The sequence below is a fragment of the Rhopalosiphum padi genome, chromosome 2 (assembly GCF_020882245.1).
Source record: "Rhopalosiphum padi isolate XX-2018 chromosome 2, ASM2088224v1, whole genome shotgun sequence".
Classification (NCBI taxonomy): domain Eukaryota; kingdom Metazoa; phylum Arthropoda; class Insecta; order Hemiptera; family Aphididae; genus Rhopalosiphum; species Rhopalosiphum padi.
In genome coordinates this window covers 76,421,637-76,448,467 of record NC_083598.1, presented here as the reverse complement: position 1 = coordinate 76,448,467, position 26,831 = coordinate 76,421,637, and the positions used below count along the sequence as shown (strand labels likewise).

General features: G+C 28.2%; 1 protein-coding gene and 1 long non-coding RNA gene across 10 annotated transcripts in view; one reads left to right on the top strand and one right to left on the bottom strand.

Annotated features, from left to right (window-relative positions):
• LOC132921759 (uncharacterized) overlaps positions 1 to 19,558 on the bottom strand; it is a 121,025-nt gene extending 101,467 nt beyond the window's left edge. The window contains exons 1-2 of one of the 2 annotated variants that reach the window (XR_009660947.1): positions 19,392 to 19,558; positions 18,419 to 18,833 (exon numbers count right to left, since the gene is read on the bottom strand). This is a non-coding gene — a long non-coding RNA (uncharacterized LOC132921759). Of the gene's footprint in view, positions 1 to 18,418; positions 18,834 to 19,391 lie in introns of those variants that run through there. The other variant, XR_009660948.1, reaches the window with a different exon arrangement.
• Positions 1 to 26,831, top strand: part of LOC132921751 (homeotic protein antennapedia-like) — a 158,377-nt gene that overhangs the window by 8,984 nt on the left and 122,562 nt on the right. For 4 of the 8 annotated variants that reach the window (XM_060984936.1, XM_060984939.1, XM_060984940.1 and 1 more), the window contains exon 1: positions 20,708 to 20,949. The gene's annotated coding sequence lies outside the window, so the exon portion shown is untranslated. Of the gene's footprint in view, positions 1 to 13,594; positions 13,614 to 19,414; positions 19,466 to 20,707; positions 20,950 to 26,831 lie in introns of those variants that run through there. The other 4 variants (XM_060984932.1, XM_060984944.1, XM_060984928.1 and 1 more) reach the window with 2 other exon arrangements.

The following is a 26,831-nucleotide window of genomic DNA, read 5'->3' as shown; positions in this document are numbered from 1 at the left end:
CCAGTGATGCACCTTGTGATGTAGGACTTGGTGGCAGTGGCGGGGACTGTACCGGTTGACATTCGTGTTGGGCAAGGAACGTGACCGAGAGTGTATAATACTTGCTTCGACAATGGAATACGAAAAAAAAGTATCAACACGCTAGTTGACGTTGTGGTTAGCAGTGGAACGTATAGTAGTAATATTTATGTGAATTTAATCGAAATTCTCAGTAAATGTACGGCCAAAAAAAAAAAAAAATGTATATAACGATTTATCATTATAGTACCTATTGTTGTGCCTATATAGTTATAGTCTGAAAATGGGTTATTATATTTTGCATACTTATCACTGAAGAAAAATTTTTAAACGTATCTAAAGCACATTTCATACCTGGGAACTTACTAGTTACTTTTATTTCTCTTTTACTTCTGAAATTATATAATTAAAGAAACATTATTATGCATGTACAGATTATTTATTAATCTTATTTTAGTTTGAAGAATTAAATTAAATCTTAATACATAAAGTCGTAAAGACATAAATAAATACCTATCGTAAATTTGTTTTTGTATATTTATTTATACATGCGTTTAGTGTTAGATATTATACCCGTTTTTATTTCTTGAAATCGTCCTATGTAAACATTAAAATTGCTATGATGCCGATATTTTACTGATTCAGCATAACGTGTTGACCGACAATCAATCGGTTAACATCAAAGGAAAGTATTTGTCGATCGATCGATGACGTACCAGTGTGATTACCGGTTTTATCTAACAAACAAAATTAAGTTTTAGGTGTAATTTCATAAAAATTGTATTACAATAATTATGTGTCCCATTATATAACCACAGTTCCATAACAACATCTCTACCAACCACCGAATTCGAAAATATTTTGAATAATATTATTAAAATTGTTGCATTAAGCCACAGACGTATTGCGAAGATGAGGTTTGCCAAAATCTTAGACATGGCTTTAATACCCAAAGCTTAATATAAACCTATTTTATAACCAAAACTTAGTGAACTTTTCATCGCTGTTAGAAATTCAACTCTAGTGCCGGCAACTATTGTCAAGCTCCGTGCCAATAAATCTCGCTTATACAGTTATACATTTTCGGCGATTACTTAACTTGAATGTGATGAAAATTATTATTTAAAGATAATAATATAGGTATACTATAGTCTATAATATTATAATACTATTACATACCTACTTAACTACAGAACTATTGGTTCATAATCTATATTATTGTCATATTAAGATCATATTCTACATGATATATTTTAAATAATTATATTTTTCATAGTACACTCAGTTTAATAACGATAAATGTAATAATATTATTAAATTAATATATTAGACTCTTAGTTATTATATGGTATAATTTTTTTTAATTACAAATAAAAAATATATATTTTATAAGTATCACTATACATTTTGAATGAGTATAATAAAAAAAATAAAGTGTGTCCACCTTCTTAGTTGTACAATAAACTATTGCTAATAATTAAATAAAATTATTATAAACTAGCGATTTTCACAAGCACATACTTATAATCAAAAATCTGAATACTTGTGGTAAATTATATACTATCTTAATAAATAATGTTCAGTTCTTTAGCTGTTTATCAACGTGGCAGTGCTCAAAAACTAACAAATACAATTTAATTAACAGCTGTATAGCTATTAGCTATATATTTTCAAATATAATTTTCCCCTGAAATTGACCTATGACATTCATTGTATGTGTATTCTAAATGATTATCTCGATTACCTTCGTACTTTACAGTCTGAGTATGAAATTATGAATTATCATCTATTTGTTAGAATTCGTACAACTTAGAGATGTAGGTAATCGCGTGCACATTAAGTTATTGCATCCATCGTATATTGTTTTATGGTAAAATAAAATATAATTAGGAAGTGGATTTTCGTTAATACCTTACATGTTTTGATATTGTATAAGACCATAATATAATATATAAATATATATAAATAAATGGACATTTAATGTATACGAGTTTTTATAAGTAAGTTTTTCTATAATAGTTTCGTATCATATATATAGTCTAACAAAGAATCGTTTTAATATTATTTTCTTTCGCACTACTATGATGTCCTTAACGTGTCTGCAGATAACCGGTACGATGATAGTCCACTCCCCCGATATGGATTGATAACTCTTTTTACACACACGCCGATCGGCCTTGTCGATCAATTAATAATGACACGCGGCGTCTATACGCGCCAGGATCAATCGGTGAAATTGATATAACTAACTGTGGGAAAAATATATTGCGATTTGCGGTGATAGTTGTGTATAATACTAAGCATATTGGTATTTTTTTGCAACACAAACAACTTTATATAATATACCAATTAATCATAATATTGTACCTATATTTAAAAATATTTCATATGTACGTATATAATATTATAATATTAAAAAAAAACAAAACTATTAGTAAAATAATATTAATATTATATACTTCTTATAACAATAAATCATTTTTTCGTATTTTTAATATTTTTAAAAAGGTATATATTGTTAACACTAACAGTTTATTTTCGATTACATATGTTCAATAGCAGTGGTAGTGTAGGGTCAACCATTGGGTTTTAGGTTTATATGACTATATTTTTAAAAGTGGACAATTTTGGTCACGTGGGCCTCTAAAAGGGACATTATCGATTTCGCATTAGGACAAGTGTAACATAAATGAAAAAAAAATCTCATAACAGAGTGTATAGCACGTATTCGGGGTGTACATTACGTCCTGGGGTGTGTGAGTTGGCACGGGAAGGGGTTTAAAGGGGGATTGTTTTTGGGCGGAAAGCAATAAGCTCTCTAAGTCGGGTCTAAATGGGATTTTAATCGCCCGCTGCATAGCAGATACGACAAATGGCACAAACACAAAACGTTTTTTATTGGACATTTTTCTTTTCCGTGTAAAAACCTACTGTAATGCGAATTTAATGCGTCAATATTAACAAATCCCTGACATTCATGATGACGACTCGTATCTGAACTTCATTGTTCATTAAACACTGAAACATCAGGTTTTTCATTTTCTATTGTCTTTGTACAGATTTATTTACTTTGTTTATGGATGAATATCAAATGTGTCGTATGGATTGTGCCCATTTGAAAAGTTAATGCGTTCAATCGTTAGCTTTATTTTGTTTTTCCCTCGCAATCATTATAAACTTATTTGGTACAGCCATTTTCTTTCTCGTTATTCTCCTCATCTGGTATTTCAGTTGCAAATCGTTTCTCGATCACAATACCACGATATACTATCAATGACATCAATTTCCACTTGAGCGTCAAAATATCTCAACTGTAATACTAAGATGCACTTTAACTTATAATATTAGTATAATATATTATATATAAGGTTATTAATGATTATAATAACTTTAATAAAATACGTTATTTCTAATATAATTTCTAATGTCATAAGTAATTTAAAAATAAACATATTTTTTATATACCTACTGGTTACTACATGTATTAAAATAAAACAAAAGTCTGAACTCAAAATATTTTTTAACATATTATAACAGAAGTTAGAATGTTTAGGAATACAAAAATATATCAATACTCTTATATTTAAGTAAATTGTGACAAAAATGTTTTATAATTTGTATAGCCGTAAAAGTATTTAAAATATATTTGTTTAAGGCGCGATATAATATAATCACTACTAATTATAAATCTGTACTTTGTGGACGTAAATTATATATCGAAATATATTGTACATTATTTAAACATATCGATCATTGGACAAACTAATTAATGTATGAATCGTTTTCATATTTTATTGTAACATAATAATTATCACTTTATATAACTATCTATAAATCAATATGATTTCGTTTTATTAACGTTAAATTTAAATAACATACTTTAACAATTCACCTTTTTCAAAGAAATAAACGTTTCCTGATATTATCCTAGCGTTTTTTTCAAACATATAAATATATAAATATTTATGATTTTTTCAAAACTTACATACGACTACTACTACTATGTATAAGTAGTATAATATTTATGTTTTAAACAAAAGTTTTTTTTTTTTATAGCAAGCTAAAAAATGTTCCCGGGACATTTATAAAATATAATCTTTAGATATTTTTCTGCTTTACTTTGGTTTTTTGGCGGATAATAATAATCATTGTCTTGTTAGTATACTGCAACGAAGAGCAGAAATAGTCGGTTTCTCTGACGCAACATCCGTCAGGACTGGTCGCGGAACTGAAAATTGATTGTTCTGTCCATCAAACAAGTCCAACAGGGCAATTTCTGTATAGGTACTCTGTCAATTTCTCGTCATAATATTAATATACTCATTGTTGGAGAGAATAAATGTATTATACCCAGTAGTCAATAATTGTCTGATAATGACTTAGGCTATTGAATATTTAAGTATCATATATTTGTAGAGTATTACGTATGCTATAAGAAATAAGTAAATTCAATTCGTAAGCATTTAGAATAATTGATGTTATAAATTTCATAAAATAATTCCATATCATCTATAAACATTAGGAAATTGCATAATATATTAGTGTTATAATATTATAAACATAATCACAACATTGTATTACATTATTTTACATATAATATGTATGTAATAAATACTTATATTATATTCCAAAAATAGGTATTACAATTTTCGAATTGATTGTTTTTTTTACATACTTAACTAATTACATTTTAACTCTCTATAAACTTACTATATACAATAGCTCACTTTCTTATATAATTTATATATGACTGAAATGTCTAAATGAATTGTCACCAAATTAATGGTGTAATGATAATTCTCGTAAATTTCTTATTTTTCGCATGCTGATTGTGCGTTTTGATAAAATTCTTAAATTGCTCGAAGCAGAAAGACCATTCATTCCAAACAAACACTCAGTAGTCTAATAAAAACCCTATCTCTGGACATCGCTATACGATACTATATACTCCATATTAAGCCACGCCTACGCTTCAGTGACATACTGGGTCACTCCACGTTCGTTATACATTACATTATAAAGAAAAAACTGATTCTGTATCACGTTCTCCGGAATAGAAAGCTTTCAGAAGACCAGCAGGGGATTTACATGTTCAAACATCTCAAAATATGTATTATATAACGCGCGTGTGCCGTAGGTACTTTGCTATATGGATAACAAAAACCAATTTTATGCAACACAAAAACTTTATTTATTTATATTTTTAATTTTGCAACTCATAACCAAACAGTATCTGGGTTTTTGTTGGACATTTATTGTGCTAGGCGAATATATAGTAACGCATTATGTCAATGTTTATACACTTTGAAGGTACTCCGTGTTTAATATTTCCAAATCGCAGTAACAGTAAGAATTATTATTAATTTTTAAGTCATTAAATTTGTCTTATCAATGTATTTGAAATATAATAAATATTAGCTGATATTATGAATGAATGAGGACAGGTGTTATAAATTTACTTTATAGATTTCGTGACTTGAGTTTGCATTAAATTAAAACATCTTTATAAAACATTTTCTATTATTAATTGTTAAATTTGTTTTATTATTATTATTTAATTAACAAACTATAATAATTATCGATTTACAAAATACGTGAAATACTTAAAAAAAAAGATTTTAAAACCGCTATCTAGTCTACAGAATCGATAAACATGAAGATATTAATATGAATAATAATAATTAGATACTTAATTTAAATGAAACCAGAATCGTTTAATACCTAAGTATAATTATTCTGATGTGTACATGGATATATTTTTCTTTGAGTTAGGATATCAGGTAATTATAATATTAAGTCAAAATGTTCTAATAAATACTGAAACTTGATTTAGAAATATATCGTGCTAAAATATTAATTTTGATTGAAATCATTTTTTAAGTATATACGATGTATCTAACTATGTGTTTGGAAATTTCTAACTAGGGTATCGTTTATCGTGTATTATAGGCGTATAGCGTTGAATTCGAATGAGAGTTTAGGGAACAGAGAAGAGTAGGTATACCAAACCAGATTGTCGATTTAACGAATTATTTTAATGTATTGCGCCGAAGACGTTGTCGCCACCGTGGTCGCAAGGCTACACATTTGATGGAATGTTGTTCCCTCGTGCTGTTTTTCTTACCAGTTTTTTTCTCCTACCTAAACCTGCGCGTCATATTATACTTCATTTTCACTTAAGTCTGTTTGTTTTATCTGACTACTTGGATTTTCATTATTATTAATTTACACTTAGGTACCTTTTTTTATTTAATATCAATAATAAATTATATTATTAAAACTGTAACTTTTTAATTTTGTTCCAATTTTTTTAGTTTTTAAATTTTTTCATAGATATACTTAAGATTTAATTTAATAAAAAATAAATTTTAATGTTATGAATAATGTTTATCATTTTAGCTAACAATAACAATTATGTTTTTACCTTCTATAAGTTCTATGAGTATTTATTCATATATTTATAAGTTATTATACCTATTATACTGAAAATAACTTATAATTTACTCTTAAACTATATCATTATTTTTTTTTTTATTATTATTATTAAAAGAATCTATTTACAATACTATTTCTACAATAATAAGTAAGTATGATAACGAAATTAATGAAAATAACATTTGAATATTTGAAAAGGAAGACCCTCAAAAGTGCCACCTGACAAGACAAATTACGTTAGGTTAGTTCCTTTTTTTTTTAATCATTAAATAAAGGTTAGGTTAGGTACTAGTTACTATTATGTAATTTCATACACGTGTAATAGCTAGGGACCACTAGTTACTAAGCATGATCAACCTGATGATAAATTATCTTATTGTCTTAAAAACACAATATGATGCATTATAAAATAAGTATACCTCAGATAACCCACTTACTTTTAAAATTTAACGCGTTCATACTGCATAATTGATAAAAAAAATATATGTTTTACCATCTAATATATGTTACAGTAAATTATGTTAAACATTAAAATAACGTTATTTTCTAGTAAATAACAATAATTACCTAACAAACTAGTGATTATCGTGGTTTATTATTTTTTGGGTTTGATTATTGATAATTTCTACATACGATGGAAAATGTTGTTATATAATGTTATCTTAATGGTATTAGATACCTACTAGACAGTATTACAGTCGCAGTAGATAGAACTTCGGACTTAGATATTCTGTAATATATAAATAAAGCATAAATAAGCTTAGTGGGGCTTACTAGTGTAGGACTTTATTGTAAATATAATAACTATTATAGATAATTTTTTTGTCAGTTTTTCACGGTACGCATCGGATAGACATTGCCATTATATCGTCATATTATTTTTGTATGTTAAAATATTCGTAAAACATTGTGTTAATTTTCTTTATTAATAAAATTCAATATGGATGAACTTGAAATGGAAAACAAATTTAACAACATTATATCTGATATAATTTTAAAAAAACGTAGTGATAATAACTCCTTTCTAACCATTGATGAGTACAATATTCGTATTGAATACAACCAATAAATGCACCTGTCGAGTGGTTGGGAAATTATTCTAAATGTCATAGTTTATTATCATGTGAAAATAAATAATAATAATATAACAGTTTAAATACAAATAACATGATTAACTAATTTTGTTTGAAATTAACGTAAATCCTTAGTAATTAATGTTATAAACCTTGTAAAATATTCAATAATATCTAATATCGTTAATTGCTAGTTAATAACGTTAATATAAATTTAACATCCTTTACTGTAACATATACAAGGTGACCACTAAGATCTTACATTTTCCTTACACAAGAAAATGAAAAAACAAATAGATATGAATTAGTATTTAATATCGATTTTTAAATTAATAACTAAAGTACTTGTTGATTTGATAAACATTAAATTTAATATAAGTATAAGGTACTTATTAAAAATTAACCAATCAGTAACGGTTACAAATACATATATTTACGTATAAATTATATAAATAATTCAAATTACGAACTATACAAGTTCATTTATTTTTTATTTTTATCACACTACATTTAAAAATCAATAACTTTATTCATCTATGTTTAAATTGTTTATTCTTGTATTATTACATTTTATTACAAATGTATACTCGTAATATTAAGACTAGACTACTTAAAAACACATTCAAATAACATTTATATTTTATTTATTCAATAACAATAAATCAGTTAGGTACAATGTTTGGATATTATTTTGTAATAGGTGCATTATATTCAGTATTAATTATGGAATAATAATAATTAATTAATTTTATTATCGAAATTATGCGTGAATGTAAAGGTCGGAAATCTTCATATTCCATGTTTTTGTTTTTCCATTCAGCAAAGATTAAATAATTTATGATGAGTGATCATTATTTTACGTTAATAAATCAATTTTATTTCAGTGTTAATTATTAAATATAATAATAATTAATTAGTTTGATTATTTAAATTGTTTGAATGGAAAGGTTAAAATGTCTTTATATCTTTATTCTTTGTATACAATTTTAATAATGTTTGTTCTATATTGTTAATAATGATTATATAAAGTATAAATAAGTTTATCAATTGATTTCTGAGAAACTCAAAAGCATAAGACTCCTAAAAGTATCTGATAAAAGAAAAAGATTGCATTAAATACAATATTTTATTGGTTTCATTTTTACACAACGTCGTGGAACGTGTATTTTTATTTTTGTAAAAAACATTAGCACCGAAAAACGTTACGAGCATACTCTTATAGGTACGTCAAATAAAGTAATATAGATGAGTATAGTTTTTTACTACATAAAATTTAGAGTAGTTTCTAAATAATAAATAAAGTAAGATTTGATAATTTAATAGTCAATTATTGACTGTTTGTTGATTTATCTTACTATATAATAAATGTCAAAACATTTTTCAATCATGGAATAAATTTAATGACTAAATGTGTTGTATTCTGGAGTTATAAAACGTCTTATTTAATAAATTATATTCATTGAACAACTGGAATCAGAATTTGAAGTTCTACCGGTTGACAGATGTTACCTTGTTAAGAACTGCAGAAAATATAGGTTCTGTGGATTGTGATATGTATGTACCTATTATTACATATTCTAACCACTATTGTAATATATATTCATAAGTTTTTTTCACATTTTTAATTCTATGATATTATCAGTCGTTATGTTGCTTATTTTTGATAAGTTTGTAGCGTGACCGTGATTATAGTTGGACGAAATGAAAAGATGGACACAATTTTTCAGTTTTAATACTACCTATGTTATACAATATATATATATATATATATATTTGTAGAGTCCAATGTTCAATAATTAATATAAAACTACTAAATTACGTATTTTATTAAAAACTCTTGAAACCTTATTACCATGTACAATGTACATGGTGGTGGGGAAAGTAAATTATTCGTCATAGTCTTTGTCCTTTAATAGGTATGCAATCATATTATATTAAATTCGTATTAAAAATTATGAACGTTGTCGGCTCGGCACTTTGATTTCCTTTCAATTAAAAACTGTAGCTAGGTATATTTCCACACGAGTTTTTTCTCAGTGAGGCCCAGTAATCATTTGATATTAATTTAAATAAAAATAAAAATAAAAATATTTCAATAAAATGTATAATAAATGAACGTATAGTTAAAAACCTGACCAACAACTAACATTTAAATTATTTTAACTGGTGTGTCGAAAAAACTTTACCTTTTTTATATGATTTACTGATAAGCTACTTCTTAAATATAAGTACCATATGCGTCTAATATACAAACAAAGTGAAAATGATGCCTACTGATAGAATAGGAGCATATGTTTTCTATATAATATAAGTACCTATTGTACTATATACCTAAATTGATTAATAATGTAAGCTGTACCTCTATAATATATACATCAGAAAATCGATATGTTTAGTTATGGTATACCGTATACCTATATTACATACATATAGGGAAAATAAATTTAAACTTTTAAAATATGGCGCGGTCGAGAAACTTTTCTGCAGGTATACCTACTGTGTATGCATGCGCGCGTGTCCGGTATATAGTGTTGATGGTGGGCTTGGAGCCAAGAAAACAGGCCGACAAATTTAAAATACGCTATAATATGAGTCGCGACGACCGCGGCGGTTATTGCCAAACATCGTGGTTTTTGCCACCGCAGCTTTATGGTTTCTTCTCGTATAAAATGTAGTTTGTTTGTTTTATTTTCACTTGGGTTCATTTAATTTTACCTCCGTAGACATATTACATCACACGTCGGACTTGGGATATTATTTTATTTATTTTTTATAATGTACCAAAACGGTGCGCTCGCAAACAAACGCTATACACGCATACGCGCATCACACTCAAGCAAAAGTCCCAATTAAAAATGAAATACGACGTGTTTCTCTCCCCACACAGATTCAGACCTGGCGAGGTACATACTCGTACACAAACAACACACACGTGAATGTTATGATGGTGTATGCTGTAGGTACGTATACGTATGGTTCCTACCTACTGCTGTTGTAATGCACCACCGCAAAGCGTTTTAATTAATCAACGACAACACGTCATCGCTCGTTCCTCGTTCCTTGTTCCACACGCGTACATTGTATTTATATATTTATATATAGTTATAGCATAGATGATGTATAGCTATAAGTTCATAAACTCTGATTTTGTCTATTCTCTTATTTCGTTTCCAACGTATTTTTCTCATTGCATTTCACAGTGATTAAATAGAATCACAGTCGATCATATTTTTATGAATCAAATAATATAATACAATAATAATAATATGTAATATAATATAATGATCATAGTTTATTGTTTAGCATATAAATAATACGGTTAAATACCGATTAGGTAATTTCATAATAAAATAGAATGCTGTATAGATTCACAATTTTATTTTATTTTTAATCAAAAAATCATTGACATATCACTAAATCACACATAATAATGATAACAAAACATCGTAATATTATTCGTAACAGTCGATCTCCTACTGCCTTGCTTAATAGTCACAATTATCTTTCTCACGGCCTTTTAACAATAACCGGTATCTAATATAAAAATAAACTTGTATACTTCTCTATTTTATGTGTATATTGCACTTCTTTAACTTAGCATTTAATATTTAAATTTAGTTATCACCGTATAGATGTTTAATGAATGTTTTAGTTTTACTGACCTTAAAAATATTTTTAATTGAAAATTAGCTAGTACACCTACTATAAAATAAAAGTTTGCTATACAATTTCAAATAAGACTTAACTCTATACACAATAGGTATCCGTTAAACTTTAACATTAAAATGTTGTCTGAAATTATATATATACTTTAGCAATACTATTCTATTTGTACTTAACATTTTTTGTAATGATCGAGTACCGATTATCTCCTCCTATCTTATTTCAAAAGCATAAGTTATGTATATTATTGATTAAATATATGATCTAGATTATAAAAATATCTTCTAGTAGTTAATAATACTCCGCGGTTCATGATAGTGCAGAATAATATTATATACGAAATTAGGTGATGTTAATAGTCATTTTTCATTTTTATCACAACAATTTATTATAATTGCTTTATTAAAATGTGTTATTTAAAATTTAAATTCATACATCTAGTTAATAACTACTTTCTTCAAATTCTCTGTCATTGATGACAACACGTGAATGTAGAACTTTTTTATAAACTATTGAACATATGTGCATTAGATTATTTTTTGTATTTAATACTCTTATTATACATTTTTTATTTAACTCGTTAAATCATAATTTCTGATAATTAAAGGCTCTCGAATATCTAGATTGTAACTTTCCATCTCACTTGCGGTCATGTTTTCTGTATAATTTTTAATTATTTCGAAAAAAATTAGTATAAACTGAACTTTATTATGAGTGAAATGTTCCGAGTCTTACGTCAACAATTTAACATAAACGCTGTTAGCGCTTTAAAAAAAATTAATCGTACAGTATAATAGTTAATAATGTTGAAATATTATATTTTACTAAGCGGAATGCAATAGTGGCCTTGTGATGAGAAATCTAATAATATAATTTATAAGAAAAAATTTTGTTGTGGTGGTTGAATAACTTAGATTGTGTCGACGGTATATAGTGAAGGTAATTTGTATGTATACACATAGTATATGTATTCCCAACCGGCAACCACCCAGCATGGTAGGACAAATGTATGCAAAAGTGCCGAGCTGTGCAAAATATTCTCACTCTTATATACACACACACACACACACATACATACATACATACATGTATACACATACATATAGATGAAATTCTCGCACACGGGTCACCATGCAACATATATGTTATATAACACTAAAATATCACAGGGTCGCCTATATTGTTCCTACGTCAATACAGGCCGTTATATAGATAGCTGTAATTCTGTATCCCAAACGGTACATTATAATATTATAGCATTTGTATAATATTATATATAAATATAAGAAAGATATTATTCGGGAACCGTTATATCATATCTAAATGTATGTATGTTTTGTATTTGTGTATGTGTGTGTATAACTGTTGTAATTGTATATTTTTTTTTCTTTCACTATAAAGGACATTTTTTCTATTCTGTTTCACCGCGCATACGGATAGGCTAGGTTAGGTTCGAATAATGTATATACATATATATTTATAGGCACCAGGTTCCCTTTAAAGGAAAAAAAACGGTTACGCCGGTACAGCCCTGGGGCTTGGTGGCGACAGTGGCGGCGCATACGGTTGACAAGTTGTTGACGACTTAATCGTAATTATTATTATATTATTATGTGTGCTAGTCATCGTCGTCGACTATAGACGTTAGGTAACGACATTTATATATATTATGTGTATACGGAATGTTCAGACTAAAAGAGCCTTCGATAAACATTATGTGTGCGGGAAACATAATTCTTTACATAGGTATATCAATATTCTTAACCTAAAAAGAAAAATATCCACACACTTTCTCGTACCTCTAAGCTCATATGACGTATATAAAAATATTAGGCATTTTATCTACAATTATCGCTTTTATTTTATATTATTAATATGATTGAAATACGTATAAACGATTTTACTGTTTTATATAAATAAATATATTATAATATAATTCGAATTAGTTTCGCTTAATGAAATACGTACGTAATCACGATTTGTCGTTTTTGTTAATATTTATATTAAAATATAGGTATCATAAATAATAACATTATGCAAATTTAAATTTTAAAATTTATATGAATACCTACATTTTGTCAAAAATTATTAGATTTCCAATTTTAAAATAAATAAACCTTAATATTTTTACCCAATTAGATTTACAAATGTGAAAAGACATATTTAAAGGAAAAATGTAATATTTTATAGGTCACAAAAATAGTTATCAAGTATAAAAATAAAATTTTACTCAAGGTCTGTCGGAAAAATGTATTTTTTTATTCCCGTAGGGTGAAACATTGTCCCTGCAAGAGACGTGGCAGCCGGTGATTTATAGCCCGAGCCTTTGGCACGCTCAGCACAAGTGAAGGGGGTGCGTGTTTTTGAAAATTTGCATACATAATAAAACTGCGACCGATGCTAAGAGACAGCGGAGAATGATTTGTGAGTTTCGTGAAATATTTTTTTCATCCTTTTTTTCTTGGACGACATTTTTTCATCCTTGCCCAAATTTATCTACATATATTATATGTCTATCTTTATAATATATATCATACCGTTGCCTTAAACGCCTTTACGCGTGACAATATCTGCAAGCGACTTTTTTTTACATAGGGACCCGCACTAGGCTTCAATAAAACCGGGCACTTTTCTGGCGACCACTTAGGTATATCCAAAGAAATATGTCGGTGACTAAGAAAAAACTACCCTAATAAATCTTATACGTAGAAGACATTTTTTATTTATGCAACTTTTTCTGATCTACAAGAATACCTCCAAATGATAAACGAGGATATTTCGGTTTTACACAAAACATTATGATACAAACAAAAACATAAAACTATACATCTAATTATAAAACTTAAATAATATAAAAATCGATTAGAAAAATTTTTTCTTAGTAGGCTTTTTTTAGTTCAAAACAATATATAGAAATAGAAAATTACATACCTCTTTGAAGTAGATACCATCTATACACTATACATAAGATTGTCAATCTATACTTGAAACTATAAAAATAAAATAAAAATTATCCTTCATCTTTCTCAATCTTGCCAATTTTTATTTAAAAAGTTCTAATTTTAAAAAAAATCGACAACCATAAATCAAATACTCAAATAATTATAGTTTATTGTTTATTTTGATAATATTATGATATATATTTTTAAATGATATTCTTTCCCATTTATTATTGAACGATAAAATTAAAAGTGTTAGAATGTATAAAAACGAAATTTGTAATTAAATAAAATAATTATAATATACATAATAAATTATAAAAACATAGGTAGAAAACATTTTTACTGCTTGATATATTTTTTTATTATTAAGTAAGAATTAAAACTTTTAGTGAGAGGATCGCATTGGTAAAAATAACCTGTTGAATTTTATCGTCAAACATGGGTATTGGTACATTTTATGTGAAAAATTATTACCTATAGATGTTTAGATACATGTATATATTATATTGTATACCTATAATTAGAATAAAGAATACAATGGTTTGTGCGCGTATCGGCTATAGTAGTATAATATACGCTATAAACACTCACATCGCCTTACACGAATTCCAATAATCGATTATGGACCATATTAGATCGTCGCCATCTGTATTTTTACTCCAGGTTTTTAAATTTTTTCCTTTTTTCTTAGTTTTTTTTTTTTTTGGCAACCAATGAATCAACAGATTTATTGTTTCAGCCGGGCAATACGCTCACCCTTCTATTCATATAATACATATACAGCGACTGCAGTGGACGGGAGGTCGATTTCGGCCGATCAGTTTCGGTACCGTCGCTGCCTCTGCCAATGAATGTGCGGTGGTGTATGTATATATACGTGATGGTGGGCGGGTTGGGGATAGTATTTGCATGGAATATACATTAAGGGCCGCGCGCCGGCAGAGATAAATGTACCCCTTCGGTGAAGTCAGTGGCGATGGTGGGTACTCCCCACTCGTCCGTTCGCAGACAAATAGCTCCTGGTGGCAGTGCGCCTTCATGAATTAAACAAAGAAAACCGACAACGACCGCGCAAGGGAGTAGAAAGTAGAATAAATTGGTTTTTTGGTTCTACAAAAACCACCCGAGATATATATATATATATATAATTATATAAATATATCTGTGTGAACTCGAGATGAGGTGAATAATTGCGGGACTCGGTCGACTTTAATGGAATCGGTTTTAATTATTTCGCCACTGTTGGCGTCGGTAGCGTAACTGCATATTTATTATATATATAAACGAATATACAATGCTGATAAGAAACCGCGAACGCTCCAATACACGTAGTAGGTATATATGTAAGTATATAATATATTATATCCTTGAAACTTTAAAACGTTTTGCATATAGCTAGGTTTGACTTTCCTAAAGAGTTTTATCCATTTTCGTTACTTTATCAAGTTTCTTCCCTCATCCTTTCAGACTATATTTAATTTGTACTATCGGCTAGTCTACACTCTACAGAGCAAGGTATACGTGATACCATTTTATGGCACTATAATTACAATTACTTGGTGTAATTTTTACTGATTCAGGTTTTAAAATAATGTAATGAATTATACATTTTTTGTAAAAAAAGCTATCTTTTTTAAAGCATTTAATTTTCGAGTGATTCAAGTGAGTAAAAACTGTTAATTAAAAGTCAGGTTAAAATATTTTTTTAACTATTAAAAAAATGGCATAATCTTTGTGTGAAGTCATATGCATATTTCAGTATTGAACAATTGAACACATATGTATACAGTTAATCAAATCAATAAATCAGTAAAAATTAATGATGATCATCTCACCCATTCATCAAACAGATTTTCTCGTCTTAATTATATAATATCAAACATTAATTATATTACATGGGAAATAATTTAATATAATAATAATATTATAATTCATAAAAATAAATTTATATAGTCAATTAATTTAAAAATATTATAAATAGGGGTGACTAATAATACTAATGTTTTCACTAATATGATACAATGTTATTGTATCAATATCGAATTCATAATAATTTGTAGTAAAAATTAACTGTTTATATTATTTATCGTTTTATTCTTAACAAATTACTTTATTGAGTTTACTTATTTAGAGCAATTATAATTTATAAGAAGACAATTAATTAATTCAATACTAATGTTGTGGTACTATAGCATGTAAAAGGATAAATAATAATATCAATAGTATCTATGAATTATTAATAACAGCAATATCATCTATGTGAGGTTAAGTTATATGAGCTGTCAATGTAATAAGTTGTAATAATGACATACGTATACGTATACCTTACATACCTATAATTATAATATTAATAAATATCAGTTTATAACTTAATCGAATTTCAAACAATTTTATATTATATAATATTATGTTTGAAATTTAATTTTAAGTTCTCCGTAACTATAACATAAATACATAATAATTGAACTAAAGTAAAATCGTAAAAAAATTACAGTCAAACACGATGCATTATATCTAAAATGTTATCATGCTTATTTGTAATTAAATAAATTAAATATGAATTCAAAGTAAGAAGTGATTTATTTTATTTATGTGAAACTTAATAGCCGTAGTTCATATAAGTAGACTTAAATTTATATTTCATCTATACATAGTACAAATTTACTTAATACATGCATAATACACATACTATTTCTACTTATAGTTACTAGATATTACCTACCAAAATACTGTTTAGTCTTAACAATATCAAACCTAGATAGATTTTATTTTAATAAAAATATATCTAGTTTTACTCAAACTTGATATTTTTATAACTTTTATCAATGACAGTGATATTATTTTGGTATCTATTATATTATTTTATTTTACATTTATTTATATACTTCTGTAATTATGATTGAGGACTCGATGAAAAGTCCTCCTTTATTATAATAATAGAATTTCCTTTATTGACTTAATTAGTTAATTAAAAATGAACATCGCAGACTTGAGTCTAAGACACTGTATTCCAATTATAATGGAGATAAATGGATATAGAGATGAGAAAATAACGTGTCGCGTGTCTGAATAATAACGAGCTTACAGGAGCAACAAGTATATATATGCAGCGCAGCTGATTAGGTACTGATAAATATATATGCTAAGTTGGAATTGAAAGTAAACGGCCAAATTATCGGTGAAACACTTTGGTACATAATTTTAATGTTATATATTTTATAACAATACTTTTTAAAATGATCTGATTATTTATTTTGTACAAATAGTTGAATACAACCCACGAATTTATTTTATTTTTTAATCTAAATGTTTCGTGACCTCTACCTTTAGTGCATAATATACATTATACTTTTTTGGTAGCGAAGTACATTTTTCCCGACCGTGACCGAGGAAGTTTCCGGCTATACATTACGTAGATTTATTGCCTAAGTCCATGCGACAGGTTAGAAAATTGTCCTTAGCGAAAGGAAGAGAAAAAAAGAAATATCGTAGACATCTCTGTAATTAAAATACATAATTTACTGTTTTTTTCCTCATCATCAAACAATAGTATTCACATTGTTACGATGAATTTTTCTATAGACTAAACAACAATAAAGCAAGTACATTTTAAAAAGGTCTTTGAATTAAAAAGCAATCCAAATAAAAAGATTACTTGTCAAGCGCGATGGAATCCGAAGTAAATATATAAACCGCCATAAATAATGCCATGTACCTACTCTTCGTTGACACCATATATTATCATATGACATGTCGCATATAAAACCAACTAGTAAATGTCTCCCATTAATATGACACATAAATGTCGACCGTTTTTTATTTATTTGGATACCTAAAAGCATTATGATGTGCATGAGAAATTGTCGACGAAGTTGTATTTTTAATCGTTTATTCGGTTGAACTTTTTTTCAAGTGAAAAATAGCTCACACGATATGCCCTTTATGAATTCAAAATGTGATTTATAAAACTTATGCAAAAATAACATCATAAAAAAGTCCTTACATTTAAACATTTTATTTTAAAGAATTTTATATTAAATACAAATTTATTTTTTAACATTGTAAATGTAGGCATTTTTTTTGACAATATATTTTCAAAATTAATATTATCCGTATAAAAAAAAAAAAAAAAACTTTTAATGTTACCTGTTTGTATTATTTGATAAAAAAACTTGATTTACTTTAATTTCTTATTTATACTTTACAATAATACAATATTATATACTACTATATAATATTATATATTACGTCTAGATTATGGATTTTAATAATAAATAAAATATAATACTTGTATAAATACAAAACAATGTTTGATTATTATTCCACATCAATACATTTTAATTAATTTTGAACAAAATCATCTTTGTTGTAGATATAATCGCTAATATTACATTTTGAAAATTACATTTACAATCAAAGGGTAGGCCTTCACACTACCAATTTGAACAATGGTTCTTTCAGTTCACGGTTTGGATTTTTTTTCTTTGAGGAATAATAAAAAAAACTGTGTTAGTTTTGTTTGCAAACATTGTGTACCCTGTAAAGATCTATCCTTAAGTGTTGAAAACAAATTTTACGGTTCGTTAGTGGGATACATTTAGTTTCGGATATAGATCATCCCCAGGCGACAGCAGAACGAATTTTCGAAGTTATTTTCGTATATGTTTCCAATGTGGGTGGTTTTTACATTAATTGAATTATTCTAAAAAAAAAAAACAATTACTATATTGAGCACAAGTGTGGGCTAGCCCTCGCACAAATAGTTTTTTTTTTTAATTTATTAGCTCAACGATACGGATGTGACAGCCTAAATGACCATAACGTTTAATGCAAATTGAAAATCCTCTTCATGGGACACACTAAATAGTCTCAATATAAATATTAAGATACAGGATTATTAGAACTAACGTAAGTTATAATAACGAAGTGTGAAAAAAATTAATGAATCCGTCCTAGGCCATTAGGCAAAAACATCATTACGTGCCGTTTTTGTTTGTCTCTAAAGGTACTTCGGCTAGACAGTGGACGTTATGGCCATGGAAAATATATAAATTAAATGCGTTTTAATTTATTAGTTTTATAAATAATTTTTTTTTACCGTCCATCAAAACACATTTTATGATTTAGTCTTTACATTAAAAACCTAATATTAGGATTTATTTTATCATGTATATGGTATAGGTCATCAAATATTTAGTAATGGCACTGCAAATAACGATCACCATGATTTAAATAAAATAAAATAATAATGAAAACTTACCTCGGCGATATTTTTTGTTTCAGATCCAAAATCATCTGTGTCCACGAAGCACTAAATCGACGTACACGAAAAAGGTGAGTACACTTACATAACATTATTGTAACTGGCACTGTGTGTATGCATGTGTCCCTTAATAAGATGATTTCTGCCCTTTCCTGGAAAGTAAAGAAAGAAAGGAAGGGACCAGCCATACTCTATAAATGAGACGAATTTTATGACCTAGTTTTTATGGGCCATGTCATTTAACCATTGACTACACCGACCACCTGGATGCAATATACACAGTGTATGCATGCACAGTTGCATAACAACGTATACATCGAATTCAAAAGAAATATTTGTATATAGCGTACCCACGATTTTGTGTTCAACCGCGTTATACCGGTTTGGTTTTCTTTACCGTAACACTGTGATGATAAACCAATATACGTATTCACACGTGAGCCGATTGATTGATAACGGACAATAATTGTCTAATAGATTAGGTAGGTGTTTTACAATTGGAACAATTAGAAACTAACCTAATTATGCAAATTATATAAAAAATATTTAAAAATCGTATACAATATTTCTATAATAATATTTTACAATATTAACGAATTAATAATAATCTCTATTATACATATTATTACACTACAGGTACACAATTATTTAATATTATCTTTTACGGACACTATAACTTGACCATAATAGTTAATGAAAAATGGAACAATTTAAAATAGAATAATCGTGAACCAGCGGCGTTGACGTTTAATCTAATAACAATAATAATAAAACTAATAACATTTTTAAATGCTAAAATCCATGCTATTCCTGTTAAAATATTAATTTGATGTTTAAGATAATATTATGTGTGGTTTTCATAATTAATTGTCCAAAAATAATTAGTATTATCATAAAGCAAGTTGTAATAAAATGATTGAAGCTACCTATTTAAACACGTACTTATTAGTGCCATCAAGTCTTAATAATGTAGTGTTAACTTTTGCGTTTTATCACGTTATCGGTAAAACATTTTTTTATTTAATATTATGTACATATAATGTACATGCATTATGCACGATCCAAATGTGTATTTCCTTTGCATAATCGACGACATTTTCAAATCAGCTCGTTTTCGTTGGTGAATGATTTGCAATGTGCTCACCCTAATACCGGTTTTTTTTTCAATTCCCGAGGGTTCTTCCATCCCCTATCGCAGCTGCAAGTTATTTTTTAATGGCCTCTTGTCCACAGCCACCCCCAAGGACAGCCCATTCGTTTGCCATGCACAGTTGCCATGATCATATTTCGCAACTGATCGTCAATAGATCTACCGTATTTTCCATCAGTGCATTTATAGTGTAGCAAGCCCGCCGAAAGTTACCAGAAATTGTTTTTTTTTTTTTTAAATAATTGTTATAAATTTAATACATAAGTATATTCATTAGTTTCATTTAGTTTTTATATTTAATAATACAATGTTCGCGTTTCGAGTGATAATTTGTGTTGAACATACATATATATTTACTTATGGATAATCTATACACATTTAGATGATTGTTTTCTTAAATTGAAGGTAATTTATAAAAAATCTATGCAACTATTATTATTATATATGTATATATAAGTATTAATCTACTTTTGATTAAAAAATACAAATTAAAGAATCGATTTAATAATTAACAAAATGTTAAAACTTTTCTTTGTAATATGATTTTGGTTATGATTTAATAATATAATTTACTATTTATTCAACTCCATATGTTACACTGGATATTTATACTACATAATATTATCATAATAGATTTTAAAGATTTTTATTTTATTAAAATAATTAACTGATACTTAATTATTCTATTAGTAAATCAATAGAATAACTAATTCTGAAAATACAAATATATTAGTCAATAATGATTTTCTAGTAAAGTTTTTATCCTAATTCCTAAGAAATATTAACAGATTTGTTTTCTATTAATTAAATATATATATTAAAACAAAATAATATTTATATTTATTAATAATACTTCATGATCAATATCAAAATTAAGTACAATATTTATTATAACTTGGTTTAGTAATTCTAATTTTACTATTTTAAATTGAATATTTAAAGAATGATTTATATAATATTAGTTTATTTTCGTTTAATAAATAAATGCATCGGGGTATTTATTTTCAACGCAAATGTTAGTATAAATTATAACCCTATGATAGCGTTAATCAATTTTTTTTTTTTATTATTATTATTTCAAAATAAATTGTTATACATTTATCGTTGCCAATAGTTCATATTATTAGTAGTTAATATGATTTACTAATTATGTATACAAAAACAAAAATGACTAATGTTTAAATAGTATTTTAAAAGTTAACAAAAAATAGAAAGTTTTTAAATGTATGCAATTGATCCTGTAGATCGGCAACTAATGGACGTTATTTATAAACAATCATTTTAAATGCACGGTAGCAAAAATAATGGTATAAAAATCCTGCACAACCTTTAAACTGCTGTACCTAATCTTCAGACCTGCTAATCGACGGCTGTCAAATGCGTATAGGACATAATATATTTCTCTCTGTGTGTCCAGCGAATTAGAAAATGTGGTAGTTATCGAGAACTTTTGCTAAGGGTATAGTAAAAGGGTTACTCGGTGGTAGCACTATATTGGCGAGACCACGATGCGTATATTAATCTTATGGCTCTGCGTGCCATTTACTGCATAATATAGAGGCCACGATATAGTGTATATATATATATATATATATGTTTATGCCATACGTCGTGCGTGTGCACCTAGATATACATATATGACTGGAGGTTTCCGTGATTAAATGTTGAATAATTTAAATCCTCTTCGAATTTATATGTATATGGCGTGTATAAGCGTATAATCTGCGAGTTTCGGGAAGTCGGACGGCAACGGCGACAGCCGAATACGCAAGCGTATGTGTATGAGTGTGAAAGGGTTAAGAGCTGAGAGGGAAAGGCCAGTGGGATTTATTAGCCTGTAACACGTGTACGACGAAATCTTCTCTCCGCGTATATTTATAGTAGTCACAGTTATACGCGCGCATGCTCGTGTGTGTACGTGCATTGGTGGCAGTGGTTAGGATATTCGCTTGTAGGCATATATACATGTATACATTTATACATATACAATACACATTATTTCAAACGCGCCGGATGTGTTTGATTTATATTTGTATATGTATATGTATTAATATATATATATATTCGCGTGGGGAGAGAACTTCACGCGCACATGCGACAAACGCACAGCCAACACCTCGACAAGTGCGAGTTGCAATGAAGGAATTATAGTCACATTGGAAAATTCGGAAATCGTAATTCCATAACCCTGCGATAAAATATGAAAATATCGTATGCCACACGACATTAAATTAACAATATCCGAAATATATATATATTATTTTTAAAGACAATTTCTTGTTTGTTTAAAATTTCAATTCTTCAGAAATTATTGTATACAATAACACTATACTGTTTCATTCAGAAGCTCTTAATTATAATTCTCCCCTCCCCTTTCATCCCATTTTACTGCGCTCGCGATGATTACCAAATATAAAAAACTATAGTATAGAGTACATACACTACTTTACTATTGCTTGTATAAAGGCATACAGTCTATCGAATGCATATTATAAATAATATAGGTATATAAATAAGTACGTAGGTATAAAACACATGTATATACATTCTTCGGGAGACGCCAAGGTCAGACGAAAAAAATATACCAACTCCCCAACGATTCCCACTGGCAGATAACACATCGTATATAATAATAATATAAACTCGTATACATGAAAACTGGTCCTAAAACACGACTGCATATCAGACGGGGTATTTGTGTTGCATGTGTACGTATAGGTACCGCGTTCGCGTGTGTGTGCAGAGGATTTGTCCGACGATGGTTCAACGAGTGGAAGGCGGGAAACAAGCCCCCAGCGGGAGGTTGTGCAGGCTGCAGGTAGACGATAGGTCTAAAGAAAAAAAACCACAAAGAGTAGAGAAAGCCCTTTCTTTTCAAAGACCCATCGTGAGTAGTCGTGTTAGTCACGGGGATTCGTATATAGTCTTTCGGAATTTCTCAACGTAGGTACAAAGAGAAAGAATCGCACGTGCCCGCCGCACACAATAATATTATATGCTGCAGACGATACTGATATACATTGTACATTGTTCTGTACATTTTTTTTCGGATAAGATTCGTGTCGAAAAAAAATGTTCCATTCTTAGCGCATATTATGCGATTTTTATTGTAAACCACTGTTGATTAGAGATTATGTAGTTTATATTTATATAAAGGACATATACAAATATGCTTACTTAATCATAGTATATACTATTAGGCTACATAGGTTTTTTAAAAACTATTGTAAGGCGACAATTTGAGCATTTTGATTTGCGTATAAATAGCTTAGAATAAACACCCACTATTGTAACAACAGTAATTTATGTTTTTTCCCCCAAATTATTCTTCCATGTACAGAATTTGTTAAAAGGTTTTATTCGTATTCTGTTGTATTTTCAAATAAAAAGTTTCACACCCAATGATATATCGTTATAATTCTAATTATCCGAGTACAAACTTCTACTACTAACCAGTATGATAATTACGATAACAATCTTACATTAAACATGGTATCTACACGGTCAATATCACGAACACGACAGGGATTTATTCGGTCGAAATTTGAACTGAAAGTACTTTTATATTGAAACAACTCAAACAATTACATAATATTTTACTGTATAGGTATAGATTTCATAAAGTATCAGCATAATATTAATTCATGTACTTAATAAAAAAAATCCTGACTAAAATTATAACGAAAATAATTACTCCAAAATTAATTAAATATTATAAGTAACCAAAGAGAAAAATTCTTAAATTTTTTATTGAGGATATAAAGGTTTATCAAATAAAAATATGTTTTTTTAATTTAAAATTTAAATTAAGAAAAATATTTGAATAAATTACATACATAAGCTTAAAATGATTTATCTATCTCCTGTAAGTGTTCTTTGTGTTTGAGATAGAGTTATACAATACAAATTTGAATGTAAGTTATACACTATAATTTAGTTATAAATCTGACGTTGATATGAATCTTGTAAAATTTGAGTATACCAAATACATATTGATTAGGTCTAGGTGGTAAACATTTGTTGTACTATATCCTTATATATTTTATTAATGGGTACTTAAATACAGAGCATGTTTATTATTATAAAACATAATGTACAAGTAACCATGGAGATTTAAAGGGTAATGAAAGACCACAAAAATCAAATTGGTCGTGGTCTGTGGTTATACATATATATATATAAAATATTATAGCGGTTCAACTTAAACTTGTTTGCTTCTTTGAATATTTTAATTTAAATCGCCGCCGTAGCGGCTGGTCTGCTACAGCATTTACTATGCAATTAGGATTTTCGTATACGGATAGAATAAATTAAATTAATAATATGATTTATAAACCAACTACAGTCGATGCTTTGTTTTGTTTTCGTTAAATTCCGCCGGCTAATACAATTTTTTTCTCTTAATATCGTAAAACATTTGAATCAATTATTATACGCAGTCTATGGCCCGGGGTCACGATAATTCATTATAATCATAGGACACGTCAATCGGTCCGTCCATTTTACGCGATATTTACAACGTGTATGATAATATTATGAAGACGGCGGACAGATACATGGTTATGCTACGCCACCGCCGAAACGATTATTTCAATCTCTCGTGGTCGTCGTGTGCCTATACCGGACATAGTCTGTAAAATCATATGATATTATGCATGCTCGGTTAACTTTCAAACACTTTTACGGTTTAATATAATATACTCTATTTGCCTTATCACACACTTAAATCAACATTTGTCTTTTCATTCTATGCCTAACTATGCGCCCTAAACTGCAATAAATATAATCGTAAACTGTGCGCACATATTATACGTATTACACGCGTATAGGAGTGGTCAAAGCATAATATGACATTATTACACGATTTATTTATTACGCGCGGAGTAATAAATTCTAAACGTGAAATTGTTTTTCGTGTCGTATTTTTATAAAATTCGCGATATTTATCACTCTGTCCCGTACAAAAATAACGTTTTATAAATTCCGTTCGACCGATGACCACCAAACAAACTCGAATAAATTATATTATGTAGGCACCTAAAATAATACAACAGTGTCTTTCGCGTTTCAATGTATACACACCGTCTGTGTTATATTTTTGTCGGTTTGGCTTACAAATACGAAAAACGCTATTTATTGTATGTACCAAACTACCAACCTACAACCTACTGTACTGTAAGACCTCGAAAACGTCAACACGGATATTAGCGCGTAACCATAGAGTAGGAGTAAAAGTTATAATTACATATTCCTAAAAACGTATTTTGAAGTAGGTATATTATAATATTATGTATTATATTATGATCACGAACTGTAATGGAATCGTTAATATTATAATGGTATATGTTAATTTACAGTAATAAGTAATAACTAATATTTAACACGTTGTATTCGACGGCAGCGGCGGCAACGATGACGACAGAGGTTTCTATCCTTACGGCGGCGTGAAATTAGCATTCTGCCTCTGCCGCCGCCGCCGACGACGACAACGACGTGTCCAGACCGCAATTGTTGCATGCCACACCGATGGATGTTGGAAGTGTTGTTGGTCGGGCTTAGGTCGGAGGACGATTACATTATTATAGTTTATATATATTTTCGAAACAATGAGAATTATTGCGATTCCATTCCGAACTCTTTGCAGCCCATAATTTTCTGTCTCTTTTCTTCTCTCCGTCATGTATAACAAATTCTCATGTTAATTGGAGCGGTTTAGCCGACAATGCCAGATGAATTAAAAAAAAAATTGTTCGCATAGAACTGATGACGACAACACCTATTATTTGCTGTTGTGTACTACTTTGACACCACCCTCCCCACCACATCACCTTACTCTCTCTATAGACTATCACCGCTCGGCCTGCGCAAATTTTTTTTACAAATTTTAAGCTTATTTTTTCATCGATATTTTTAGCGAGATAATAATACTGTAAATCATATATTATAAATATTATAAAATAATCTATAATATGTATATATATATATACATTACCTATTCTTCATATATATTGTTGATTATAGAATAGTATGTATACTATGATCATATTCACCACTGCGTTTTGTTTGTGTGTTTTCTATTCAAGACGTTACTATTATAGGTTATAATATAATATCTTGTACTGATTCGAAAAACGTTTATAATATATGACGTGTATGTTTGATTATGAATAATGATTTTTCGTTATCTTGAATTTGAATTATGTAACATTTTATGTTATCCAACCGTTTGAAATTGGTCTATACACACATATTATAATATATAAGGATGAATCGATGATAAAAAATTA